The following is a 13,868-nucleotide window of genomic DNA, read 5'->3' as shown; positions in this document are numbered from 1 at the left end:
AGTTTCATCGCAATTCTTGCCTTTTAGTCCTCACATTTAAGACCACCTGAAATAATTAAGTCTTTCTTAAACCCTAATAACACTACAGTCATCAATAAAAATGAAGAGCTTTATTTCAAGAACTGACTTTTTAAAAACCCTTAGCCTACACAAAATACGTTTCTTTTTATTTTGCAGAAGAGAAATATTAGGGAAGTAAATTAATATCAGCATATGAAGTATATTCGTCTATCATTGTATCTTAGAGAATGTGCACATTAGATGCTGAAAGCGCTGTTTTTACTTTCACTTTAATATATGCAGTTTTCACGTTGCTTGTGTGATTTCCATTGGCTCACCGTCGTGGTTTAAAATATAAATATGTATAAAAATACAGTATAAAAAGATATATTTACAATATTTTGCGACGTAACCCCAAAATAATGCATTTTCCATCAACGTTTTTCACTCACTGAAAGCTACATCTGTCTGCCGATCTCTCCTCTCCTCACTGCACGGAAGATCCTAGTGTGCTTGATATAAATGTATTTATTAGAAATAGCGTTTGGCATTTTTTTTATTATTATTATGTCAAAAGCTTTCACGGTCGGCATGGACGCATCTTGCGGTCCGGAATCATACTTCGCCATCCGCCATTTGCGAACAGTCACAAATACGTGACATAGGTCACATTTTCAGGTCGAAAAATCCGGAATTCCGGATTAATCCGGAAAAATCACATCCCTGAACACTAGAATCCCCCACCCAGCACTGCTGTTCAAAAAAATAAATAAAAAAATTACTCACTAAATTTTACTTAGAGTAAAGTTTTAAATGAGTTACTTTTTACTTTTACTTGAGTAGATTATTTGACCAGTACTTTTACTTGTACTTAAGTAAAATTTCATTGAAGTAACAGTACTTTTACTTGAGTAGCATATTTTATTACTCTTTCCACCTCTGCTAATAACTTATGAATTATTAGATTGAATTTAAGTTTGTTTTTTTTTTTTAAAGATCTGAATGTAACTTTTAAGTGATTGGTAATGATCCCAATTCCAATTTTTATAATATCAGAGAGTCACAACCCTGTTCCTAAAGGCATATTGACTTTGCACAGATTAGACAAATCTCTCTAATCAAACACTGGATTCAACTCATCAGGTCATTAGTAGAGCGCTTTATGATGATAGCTGAGTGTCAAATAAGAAAGACCTTCAAATATACAGTAACACAGAGAAACACAAACCTATACCGTATAAAACAATGTCAATAAAACAAAGACAATGTAAAATACTCACTCAGCCTTTCTAGATGCTTTGATCACTGGCAGCAGCCTCAGGAGACATTCTTCTGATGGATCATAATTACTCAGTATAAACTCATCCAGCTCTTCTTCTGAGTTCAACAACACAAACACCAGAGCCGACCACTGAGCAGCAGACAGAGACACTCCAGAGAGACATTTGGCTCCAAAGAAATCATATCTATTTCCTCTGCTCAGGTATGTCTGGACTTCCTGCTCTAGTGAGCGATCATTCAGTTCATTCAGACAGTGGAACAGATTGATGGATTTCTCTGGAGAGGGATTCTCTCTGATCTTCTGTTTAATGTATTCAGCTGTTTCCTGATTGATATCAGAGCTGCTTACTGTCTTTCTCAGGAGGCCTTGTAAGAGAGTCTGATTAGACTCTAGTGAGAGACCTAGAAGGAACCGGAGGAAAAGGTCCCAGTGTCCGTTCTCACTCTGTAAGGCCTTGTCCACTTCTCTCTTCAGTAAACTGGTCATTGGTGACCTGAACTCATTCCTCAGTCCTGTGTTTTGTTCAGAAAAGGACAGCAGCTTGAATAAAGCAGCAAGAAACTCCTGAATACTCAGATGAACAAAGCTGTACACCTTCCCCAGCTGCAGTCCAAACTCCTCTCTGAAGATCTGGGTACAAACTCCTGAGTACACTGACACTTCTCTGACATCAATGCCGCTCTCTTTCAGGTCCTCCTCGTAGAAGATCAGGTTCCCTTTTTCCAGCTGTTCAAAAGCCAGTTTTCCTAGAGACAGAATAGTCTTTCTAGCCTGATCAGGATTGATTTCATATTTCCCATCATACTTCTGTGTCTTCAGTTTGGTCTGAAAGATCAGGAAGTGTGTGAACATTTGTGTGAGAGTCTTGGGAATCTCTGCTCTCTCTGCTTTACCCATCATCCTCTCTAGAACAGCGGCTGAAATCCAGCAGAAGACTGGTATGTGACACATGATGAACAGACTTCTTGATGATCGGATGTGTGTGACGACTCTATCAGCCAGACTCTGATCATTTATTCTCTTCCTGAAATATTCATCTTTCTGAGGGTCGTTGAATCCTCGTACCTCTGTGACCTGGTGGACACACTCAGGAGGGATCTGATTGGCTGCTGCTGGTCGAGAGGTGATCCAGAGGAGAGCAGAAGGAAGTAGATTCCCCTTGATGAGGTTGGTCAGCAGCACATCCACTGAGGCTGATTCTGTTACATCAGACAAGCTCCGATTGTTTTGGAAATCTAGACGTAGTCGACACTCATCCAGACCATCAAATATGAACATGACTTTGTAGTCTTCATAATCTGACGACTTAAATTCTTTGGTTTCTGTGTGAAGGTGGTTTAGGAGATCCACAAGACTGAGATTTTTCTGTATCAGATTCAGCTCCCTGAAAGGAAGTGGAAATATGAAATGAACATCCTGATTGTCTTTTCCTTCAGCCCAGTCCAGAATGAACTTCTGCACAGAGACTGTTTTTCCAATTCCAGCGACTCCTTTAGTCAGCACAGTCCTGATGGGTTTGTCTTGTCCAGGTGAGGGTTTAAAGATGTCATTGCAGTTGATTGGTGTTTCCTGTGTCTCTGGTCTCCTGGACACTGTCTCAATCTGTCTCACCTCATGTTCATTATTGACCTCTCCACTGCCTCCCTCTGTGATGTAGAGCTCTGTGTAGATCTCATTCAGACGTGTTGAGTCTCCATGATTGGACATTCCTTCACTGATTCTCTGATATTTGTCCTGGAGTCTGGATTTGAGTTTTTGTTGATACACAGGCATCAGTTCTGAGCAAAGGAAATAACTGTTGTTATCGGCAGAGCAATATTTTAGAAATGTATTTTGAGGTTTGATATGTTAGATGTGTCGTGACATTCAGGAACATTAGCGACTGAAGACAGAAGGTTGATCATAAAAATACAGGCTATAATCTGCTGATCCAGAGCTCTTACTGGTCTGTAGTGTGTTAGCGAGGTCTGTCTGGTTCATCTTCCTCAGGATGAGCAGTGTGATCTTCAGAAGCCCCTCTCTGACTCTGTTATGACCCTCATCATCATAATGGTCTATTTCAGAGCATTCTGGGTAATCTGGACTCAGTAGTCTCTTAAAACTCTTTAACTCAGAGACGATTCTGTGCTCAATCTCCTGAAATCATAGTAAATATTCAAACAATAAACATCTATTCAGTCACAGAGAAAGTGAACCAAAGGATCAATACACAAGAGTTAGAGCATGAATACTTATAAACATCACTGAATTATTCACATCTGATAATAACTTCCACTGTATGCTCAAACATCAGCGTCTACAGATACTGAGGTTAAAAGAGGGAGTTTGACTGGATTGTCTGTTTGCTAGATTGATGTTCATCTTTGTGCAGCAGTCAGGTTACATATGGATTCATCTTCTCTACTTTAGTAACCTAATATCTTACGTGTGTTAGAAAGTAAATATGACTAAAGAGAAAATTTCACAGATTTCTCAGTTTCTTAATACTTTTTTTGGGTAGGGAAGTAAATGTGACTATTCCAGAGACGATTTTACAGATAATTTTTTAAATAATTTTACCCAGAGGATTATTGTATTGGGATGGACACACACAAAACCAACCTTGAAAATGGAGTCTAAGTTCTTCTTTGCTGTTTGTGATTCTGGTCCTTTATGTTTTTGACTGTAGTTAGACAAATATTGAACATTTTTGTAAATATACTAATGTATTTAATGCACATCAGTAAATGAATGAATATCATATATTTCTTATACTGTAAACTAAACAACACCTCAGATCAGCAGATGATTCTCCCAAACTGAATCCAATTGGATGACCCATTGACGCGTCACTCTTCATGGACACACAGCTGGGTTCAGGAGATTGATTCTGCCACAGACTGAAATATAACAGCAATACAAACTGTTTCTGAAAATCTCACACTGCTCTGACAGAAACACATTTACTGTTTCTGAGCATTAAAAATGCAAAAAAATTTAAGTTCTCTCACCTCTTGACTGTCTTTTTCTTTGTTTCATGTTTTTTAAAGATATTCATTCTGGAGGCCATGGTTTCATCTAAAAGCAGATCCAGATGTTGATCCACAGAGTGAGTTATGAATCATCTCAGAAATTAATTTCCTCAAATCCAGCTCTGTCTCAACAGTCAGTTCACAGTAATGACCTGCACTCATGAAAAACTATTTCATACTGACATTATCTACACAGAATCAAATTATTCATAAACAGCGTAACAAATTCAGACAAGCACTGTGTTAAAATGAAAGTAAAGGTGCAATCTGACCATTTACAGACCCTGTTTTTTCTCTTCTAATGTCATTTAAATTACTTAAAAAAATATCTAAAGCTGCTTAATGTTGTACTTTATGTTTAATGTTGTACTTTAAACCAGTCTCAGGATTGATTTTGTCTATCAAAGATGATTGTGAAATTGTGTTACTCACTGTGTTTTTCTCTCTTAACGTAGTTTACTTCCTCATATGACAAAACAGATCCTGCTGTAATAGTTTCACTTTCAAGTGTCACCTGACAAGGAGGAGTTTGAGTCTCATAATATTGATTTTTTATTCTTTATTATTCCAAGTTAAAACACCTGAATATACTTTCCTCACAGGTGTACTTTGGCTGTTGTTAAACTGAACTGCAACACTGAAACCGCTGTTAATTCTCAATAATAAGTTTTGTATTAAAGAAATAAAGTCCGACTGGTTTGTAATGAGTGAAGATGCTGAGATCTAGAGAGATCTGTTAGTGTTTAATGTTCTGTTGCTGATGTTTTATTCATTTATTTATACAGTAAATGTGTTTGATCATAATAATTCAGGAAACACTTGTAAAATAACAGTGTTATAATAAGGAGGAAGCTATTGTTGCCAGTCATTTGACCATTTTTGTCATGATCGGGGCTGTGGGTTTTCCCTCAGCCACCTGAGGTCGCTGTTTGCACTCACTCCTCTGATTCTTCACGTCTGTTTTGTCATTAGCACTGATCACCCACACCTGTTCACAATTACTATCAGGACTATAAGTATCATCTCCACTCACTCTGCATTCATGTCTGCATTGTCTCGTGTCATGTTTGTTTTTCATGCTCCTGAATTCCCGGACTCAAGTTATGTTCTAGATCTTGTTTATTTTGTGTTTAAGTTCTTATGTTTAGTTTTGTGCCGTGTTGGCCTTTTTGGTTTATGTTTATTTTGTTTGTTTAATTAAAAACCCTCTTCCTGCACTTGGACCCAGACCCTTCCTTCTCACCGTGACAGAATGCAGACATCACTGATGGGTCCAGCGGGGAGGAATTTTTTTGAAGAGGCGGCGGACGCACGTTTGGGGGCGGTGACCATCTGCTCTGTTCCTGACACTGCCGGGATGTCTTTCGAGGCGGCGTCGGCCAAGCGGTTTGAGTTCATTTATGCCTGCTTGGCGGCACTGGACACCCGCAGTGCCGAGGCTGCACGGAAGGGTCCCTGCTTTGCGGCGGGGGCGGAGACGCTCTTTCGCGGGGATGTGGTGACAACCGCCATCCCTGTCTCTGACGCTGAGATGGCTGCGCGTCCTGTTCCTGACGCGGCGGTGACCGCTCTCTCTGTTCCGGACGCGGCGGTGACCGCGCTCTCTGTTCCGGACGCGGCGGTGACCGCGCTCTCTGTTCCGGACGCGGCGGTGACCGCGCTCTCTGTTCCGGACGCGGCGGTGACCGCGCTCTCTGTTCCGGACGCGGCGGTGACCGCGCTCTCTGTTCCGGACGCGGCGGTGACCGCGCTCTCTGTTCTGGACGCGGCGGTGACCGCTCTCTCTGTTCCGGACGCGCCGGTGACCGCTCTCTCTGCTCCTGACGCGGCGGTGACCGCGCTCTCTGCTCCGGACGCGGCGGTGACCGCTCTCTCTGATCCTGACGCGGCGGTGACCGCGCTCTCTGCTCCGGACGCGCCGGTGACCGCTCTCTCTGATCCTGACGCGCCGGTGACCGCTCTCTCTGCTCCTGACGCGGCGGTGACCGCTCTCTCTGATCCTGACGCGGCGGTGACCGCTCTCTCTGATCCTGACGCGGCGGTGACCGCGCTCTCTGCTCCTGACGCGGCGGTGACCGCTCTCTCTGATCCGGACGCGGCGGTGACCGCTCTCTCTGCTCCTGACGCGCCGGTGACCGCTCTCTCTGCTCCTGACGCGCCGGTGACCGCTCTCTCTGATCCGGACGCGGCGGTGACCGCTCTCTCTGCTCCTGACGCGCCGGTGACCGCTCTCTCTGCTCCTGATGCGGCGGTGACCGCGCTCTCTGCTCCGGACGCGCCGGTGACCGCTCTCTCTGCTCCTGACGCGGCGGTGACCGCGCTCTCTGCTCCGGACGCGGCGGTGACCGCTCTCTCTGATCCTGACGCGGCGGTGACCGCGCTCTCTGCTCCGGACGCGGCGGTGACCGCTCTCTCTGCTCCTGACGCGGCGGTGACCGCGCTCTCTGCTCCGGACGCGCCGGTGACCGCTCTCTCTGCTCCTGACGCGGCGGTGACCGCGCTCTCTGCTCCTGACGCGGCGGTGACCGCTCTCTCTGATCCGGACGCGGCGGTGACCGCTCTCTCTGCTCCTGACGCGCCGGTGACCGCTCTCTCTGCTCCTGACGCGGCGGTGACCGCTCTCTCTGATCCTGACGCGGCGGTGACCGCTCTCTCTGATCCTGACGCGGCGGTGACCGCGCTCTCTGCTCCTGACGCGGCGGTGACCGCTCTCTCTGATCCGGACGCGGCGGTGACCGCTCTCTCTGCTCCTGACGCGCCGGTGACCGCTCTCTCTGCTCCTGACGCGCCGGTGACCGCTCTCTCTGCTCCGGACGCGGCGGTGACCGCTCTCTCTGCTCCTGACGCGCCGGTGACCGCTCTCTCTGCTCCTGACGCGCCGGTGACCGCTCTCTCTGCTCCTGACGCGCCGGTGACCGCTCTCTCTGCTCCGGACGCGGCGGTGACCGCTCTCTCTGCTCCTGACGCGCCGGTGACCGCTCTCTCTGCTACTGACGCGCCGGTGACCGCTCTCTCTGCTCCTGACGCGCCGGTGACCGCTCTCTCTGCTCCTGACGCGCCGGTGACCGCTCTCTCTGCTCCGGACGCGGCGGTGACCGCTCTCTCTGATCCTGACGCGGCGGTGACCGCTCTCTCTGATCCTGACGCGGCGGTGACCGCTCTCTCTGATCCTGACGCGGCGGTGACCGCTCTCTCTGATCCTGACGCGGCGGTGACCGCTCTCTCTGATCCGGACGCGGCGGTGACCGCTCTCTCTGCTCCTGACGCGCCGGTGACCGCTCTCTCTGCTCCTGACGCGGCGGTGACCGCTCTCTCTGATCCTGACGCGGCGGTGACCGCTCTCTCTGATCCTGACGCGGCGGTGACCGCGCTCTCTGCTCCTGACGCGGCGGTGACCGCTCTCTCTGATCCGGACGCGGCGGTGACCGCTCTCTCTGCTCCTGACGCGCCGGTGACCGCTCTCTCTGCTCCTGACGCGCCGGTGACCGCTCTCTCTGCTCCGGACGCGGCGGTGACCGCTCTCTCTGATCCTGACGCGGCGGTGACCGCGCTCTCTGCTCCGGACGCGCCGGTGACCGCTCTCTCTGCTCCTGACGCGGCGGTGACCGCGCTCTCTGCTCCGGACGCGCCGGTGACCGCTCTCTCTGCTCCTGACGTGGCGGTGACCGCGCTCTCTGCTCCTGACGCGGCGGTGACCGCTCTCTCTGATCCGGACGCGGCGGTGACCGCTCTCTCTGCTCCTGACGCGCCGGTGACCGCTCTCTCTGCTCCGGACGCGGCGGTGACCGCGCTCTCTGCTCCGGACGCGGCGGTGACCGCTCTCTCTGCTCCGGACGCGGCGGTGACCGCTCTCTCTGATCCGGATGCGGCGGTGACCGCTCTCTCTGCTCCGGACGCGGCGGTGACCGCTCTCTCTGCTCCTGACGCGGCGTTGACCGCTCTCTCTGTTCCGGCCGCGGCGGTGACCGCTGACGTTCCTCTGGCGGCGGCGTCAGCTGACGTTCCTCTGGTGGCGGCGAGGCCAGCTCACGTTCCTCTGGCGGCGAGGCCAGCTCACGTTCCTCTGGCGGCGAGGCCAGCTCACGTTCCTCAGGCGGCGAGGCCAGCACACGTTCCTCAGACGACGAGGCCAGCTCACGTTCCTCTGGCGGCGTCCGCTGACGTTCCTCTGGCAGCGAGGCCAGCTCACGTTCCTCAGGCGGCAGCGTCCGCTGATGTTCTGCTGGCGGCGAGGCCAGCTCGCGTTCCTCTGGCGGTGAGGTCCGCTCACGTGACTCCGCTGCATGGGCCTGGCCCGCCATCCCTCCCCCTGATGCACCTTCCACCGTTCCTCCTCCCTCCAGAATTTTGGTTTTGGGAACGTCTGGAAGCCGTTCCCTAGAGAGGGGGTACTGTCATGATCGGGGCTGTGGGTTTTCCCTCAGCCACCTGAGGTCGCTGTTTGCACTCACTCCTCTGATTCTTCACGTCTGTTTTGTCATTAGCACTGATCACCCACACCTGTTCACAATTACTATCAGGACTATAAGTATCATCTCCACTCACTCTGCATTCATGTCTGCATTGTCTCGTGTCATGTTTGTTTTTCATGCTCCTGAATTCCCGGACTCAAGTTATGTTCTAGATCTTGTTTATTTTGTGTTTAAGTTCTTATGTTTAGTTTTGTGCCGTGTTGGCCTTTTTGGTTTATGTTTATTTTGTTTGTTTAATTAAAAACCCTCTTCCTGCACTTGGACCCAGACCCTTCCTTCTCACCGTGACAATTTTATCATCTGACAGTTTTATTATTGTATTGTTTACTGATAATTTTTTTGTAATTTTACATACATTTATGTCATTTAGTTAATGCCAATGATTTTACAGACTTTTGAGTACAATTTAATTATTAGAGGCATCAGCAATAATCAAAAGATGAACATTTATTCTTAAGCACTTAGAAAATGCTTATTATTTAATTATTATTTTTCAGCTTATGAATAAATGGTAAATTATTGGTTAATTTATTGATCGAGTTTGAATCTGACTTTTGCTGACCTTTTTTTTCTCCCTTTTCAAATCCCATTACATCAGAAAAGCCTTTATTTTCAATAAAAAATAAGAGATAATTGAAAAATTGACAATAAATATTGGCTAGAGTTGGGGTAGGTGTAGGGAGGGTTTTATTATCCCAATAAGGTGGCATCCGTTTAATAATTTGAATTAAATTACAAAATACATTATTATTGCATACTGTTTTATAATGTACCACAAAACTGAGGTGTTGATCATTTACAGCCTATTTTGGGTTCATTTTAAATAAGAAATATATTCATTTTTAAGCAATGACTGAGTTAAATAAAAAAGGTTGGGTTGAACATTAAACCTAGTCACAGGGTTTGTCCATATTTTATTCAGCATAGGGTTGTTTTTAACCCAGCATTTTATAGTCTTGGTTCGTCCTTTTTTTACAGAATGTAAAACTTACATTTTATTTATTAAATTTATTAAGATTTGTACATATTTTTCATGACAAGTTCCAGTTCAAGAGAAATTCTTTCATCTTAGCTGCCAGCTGCCACTTTCAAATGATTATTAAACAGCAAGCAGCACAAACTCTGCAAAAACGCCAGTCCTTTCGGTGCACTCAGTGTCTGAATTCACTCACTTGCTTTCATTCTCTCCTTCAAGTGAACTGTATTAGTGGCCTAATGTAGGGAATAGTGAATGAGGGTATAGGGTTGATTTCAGATACAGTTTGATCAAGGTTGGAGCAAAACTCTGCAGGAATATGTAGGGGAGAGTGGGGGCGGTTGCAACGAGGGGCATTTGCAACATGGTTAATCTTTTATGTGTTCAATCATTAAACAAAAAAAATATATGTGATTTATTTGTGATGAAAAAAAAAATGGGTTAACATCTTCAAAGTGTGGTGATTCCATTTTTTTAAGTAAAGGGTTGTATACAGCTGATTGAAATGATATCAAAGAACATAAAATAACGAGCAGACAGCAGCTTCCCAGCCAACATTTGTATGTGGGGCCCATGTGGGTTTGAAATGGGCTGAAAAATGGGCCCCATGTAGGATTGTCCGCGGGTTCCATAATGGCCCTATGTTAATTGCCCACATGGATATCATATAGGATTGCACTCGCCACTAGGTGGGACCTAACTGGGCAACATGCACAAGACCCACATGGGTCCCAGCTTTAACCCAGCTAAGTTTTATATGTGGGGCCAATGTGGGTCTTAAATGGGCTGAAAAATGGGCTCTATATGGGATTGTCCGCGGGTTCCATAATGGCCCCATGTTAACTGCCCACATGGATTTCATATAGGACTACACTTGCAGCTAGGTGGGACCTAACTGGGCAACATGCACAAGACCCACATGGGTCCCAGCTTTAAACCAGCTAAGTTTTATATGTGGGGCCAATGTGGGTCTTAAGTGGGCTGAAAAATGGGCTCTATATGGGATTGTCCGCGGGTTCCATAATGGCCCCATGTTAACTGCCCACATGGATTTCATATAGGACTACAATTGCCGCTAGGTGGGACCTAACTGGGCAACATGCTTAAGACCCACATGGGTCCCAGCTTTAAACCAGCTAAGTTTTATATGTGGGGCCAATGTGGGTTTTAAATGGGCTGAAAAATGGGCTCTATATGGGATTGTCCGCGGGTTCCATAATGGCCCCATGTTAACTGCCCACATGGATTTCATATAGGACTACACTTGCCGCTAGGTGGGACCTAACTGGGCAACATGCTTAAGACCCACATGGGTCCCAGCTTTAAACCAGCTAAGTTTTATATGTGGGGCCAATGTGGGTTTTAAATGGGCTGAAAAATGGGCTCTATATGGGATTGTCCGCGGGTTCCATAATGGCCCCATGTTAACTGCCCACATGGATTTCATATAGGACTACACTTGCCACTAGGTGGGACCTAACTGGGCAACATGCACAAGACCCACATCGGTCCCAGCTTTAACCCAGCTAAGTTTTGTATGTAGGGCCAATGTGGGTCTTAAATGGGCTGAAAAATGGGCTCTATATGGGATTGTCCGCGGGTTCCATAATGGCCCCATGTTAACTGCCCACATGGATTTCAAATTAGATTGCACTTGCCACTAGGTGGGACCCAACTGGGCAACATGCGCAAGACCCATCTTGTTCCCAGATTTGGGTACTACAAGGTTACGACATGGGCTGAAATACGGGCTGTAACTGGGATTGTCCATGGGTTCCATGCTGGCCCCAGCAACTTATGCATGGGGCCAAGCTAGCAATCATCTGGGTTCCATCTAAAATAATATCAACACCACACAAATAAATTTTTAAGGATTAAAGCACACAGTGAGATTAAAATATTTTCAAATTTAAATTTTATTGAAGACACACAAGGACAGCATTTAAATAAGCAGATTAATGTCAGATTAAAGGAATAGTTCACTAAAAAAAATTAAAATTTGATGTTCATTTGCTTACTCTGAGGGGATCCAAGATGTAGGTGACTTTGTTTCTTAGTAAAACACAAACAAAGATTTTTAACTGAAACCATTGCAGTCTGTCAGTCATATAATGGCAGTCAATAGTTACCAAATCATTAAGAGTCAAAAAAAAACATGCACAGACAAAACCAAATTAAACACTGTGGCTTGAGACGATGCATTGAGGTCTTGAGACACATAACGATGGGTCTGTACATGTAACTGAACAGCATTTATATCATTATTAAACTCTGATCCACCGGAACATTCAGGTGTATGGAGCATAGGGGTGGGCGATATGACCTAAAATTAATATCACGGTATTTTTCATCTTTTGAACGGTGACGGTATAATATCACGGTATTACTTTTTTTGGTACATTTTGGGAGGAGTAGCCTGTCCTCTCCCTTTAGTATGTGAATACAGTTAATATTTTTTATAATATAATAAGTAAATGGTATGTATCCTTATCAAAAAGAGACATGGGAGAGTATTATCCATTCTCAACATATTTATTTTGCAAAAAACCTAAAGATCTTACTTAGTGTACAACAAAAGACAAATTATTTTTTATTGAAATTTAATTTCTGCAATATATAAAACCTTTAAATAACTGGGGGAAATCAACCCATAGCAACAGTTTAAAAGTAGACCAATTCTGTGGGGAAAAACGCGGACTTGGCAACCCTGCATCCAACACCAGCTGCTGGAGTTAATGTCATTGTACACATGAGTACGAAATTTTCGTCCGAGATTTTTGCACGTTAAAAAAAATACAGGTTATTTTAATCGAGTTTACACACTGCCTCTGAAACTTTCGTCCGTCATAAAAAAATTCGGATCGTGTTTGATTTTCTGCATGTTCGCATCCATAATAAGCATTTTGATAAGGATGGCGAATATGAGAAAACAAACAAAACAAAAAAAAAAAAAAACGCATACGAAAATCGGACTCAGTGTACAATGACCTTTAGATTTGAATGATCACGGGTCGAAAGTAAAGAGAGATGACAAAAACAGACTGGAGAATTTTCTGTAATCTTGTACTCACTGACAAATATCTATTATAAGATGTGCTGCCCCCTTTACACAGAGTGTGCGTTATCGCAAAATCGTAACTAAAAGTAAAAACAGCGCGAGCGCTCAGTTAAAAGCAATTTCTATACCCTGCATATTGAAAGTGCGAAAATTATATACAATATTAGTTCGCCTCGCGCCCGCTCAATTTGTGATCCGCTGTGTAAATCCTTCGGCTGGCCGACCGGGAAAAGTCCGCCTCTGGTATAGGCTACAGGCCCGACCTTTCTTCACGATGTTTCACCAGTCGTTTAATGGCCACTCCCCTTTTACCTACCACCTGCAAAGCTGATACGAATATGTTTTACTTTTTTATTTACAACAAGATATATAGTATAAGGTCAGGTATTCAGACCACAACTGAACGTTTGAAGAAAATTTAATGCCTTATTATTTAGAATTAGCTATTATTGATGTAAATGCAGCCATTCGAGGCACATAATTGATTTATTACGGTATTGACGGTATTAGAAAATCCATGTCGTTGCGCAATGTCACACCAGTGCTGACTATGACACCGGTGTACCGCCCACCCCTAATGGAGCATGTTCACAGTAGCTGACGTGTGGTGCATCAACATGCTCTGGCAATGTAGTCAAAAGTTTGTCTTTGTAGGTGAAAAGTCAATACTCCCAGATGAGTTCACACAAGGAAATGTAATCTTTTAGTTTTTAATCGGTTACCAGAATTTGTATAAGCACAAGTAATTACCATTTTGATAAGCCAATATGCTCATGTAAACAATGAGAGTATACGCGTGATAGATCACACACGGACTGGGTGAACATTCTCAGGACAGTAGAACGTTCCGGTGGATCAGAGGTAAATAATAATATAAATACTGTTCAGTTTTTTGCACAGACCGATCGTTTTATGTCTTAAAGGGATAGTTCACCCAAAAATGAAAATGTGATGTTTATCAGCTTACCCCCAGGGCATCCAAGATGTAGGTGACTTTGTTTGTAGTCTGTCAGCCATATGATGGCAGTGGATGGGCACAAACCTTTAAAAGTGAAAAAAAAAAAAAAAT

The 13,868-nt window shown here is 45.2% G+C and overlaps 1 pseudogene; it reads right to left on the bottom strand.

The window, feature by feature from the left end:
* Nucleotides 1-13,868, bottom strand: part of LOC141338223 (NACHT, LRR and PYD domains-containing protein 3-like) — a 66,803-nt pseudogene that overhangs the window by 35,510 nt on the left and 17,425 nt on the right.

The sequence above is a fragment of the Garra rufa genome, chromosome 7, assembly GCF_049309525.1.
Source record: "Garra rufa chromosome 7, GarRuf1.0, whole genome shotgun sequence".
NCBI lineage: Eukaryota > Metazoa > Chordata > Actinopteri > Cypriniformes > Cyprinidae > Garra > Garra rufa.
This window is presented reverse-complemented; position numbering and strand designations above follow the sequence as displayed.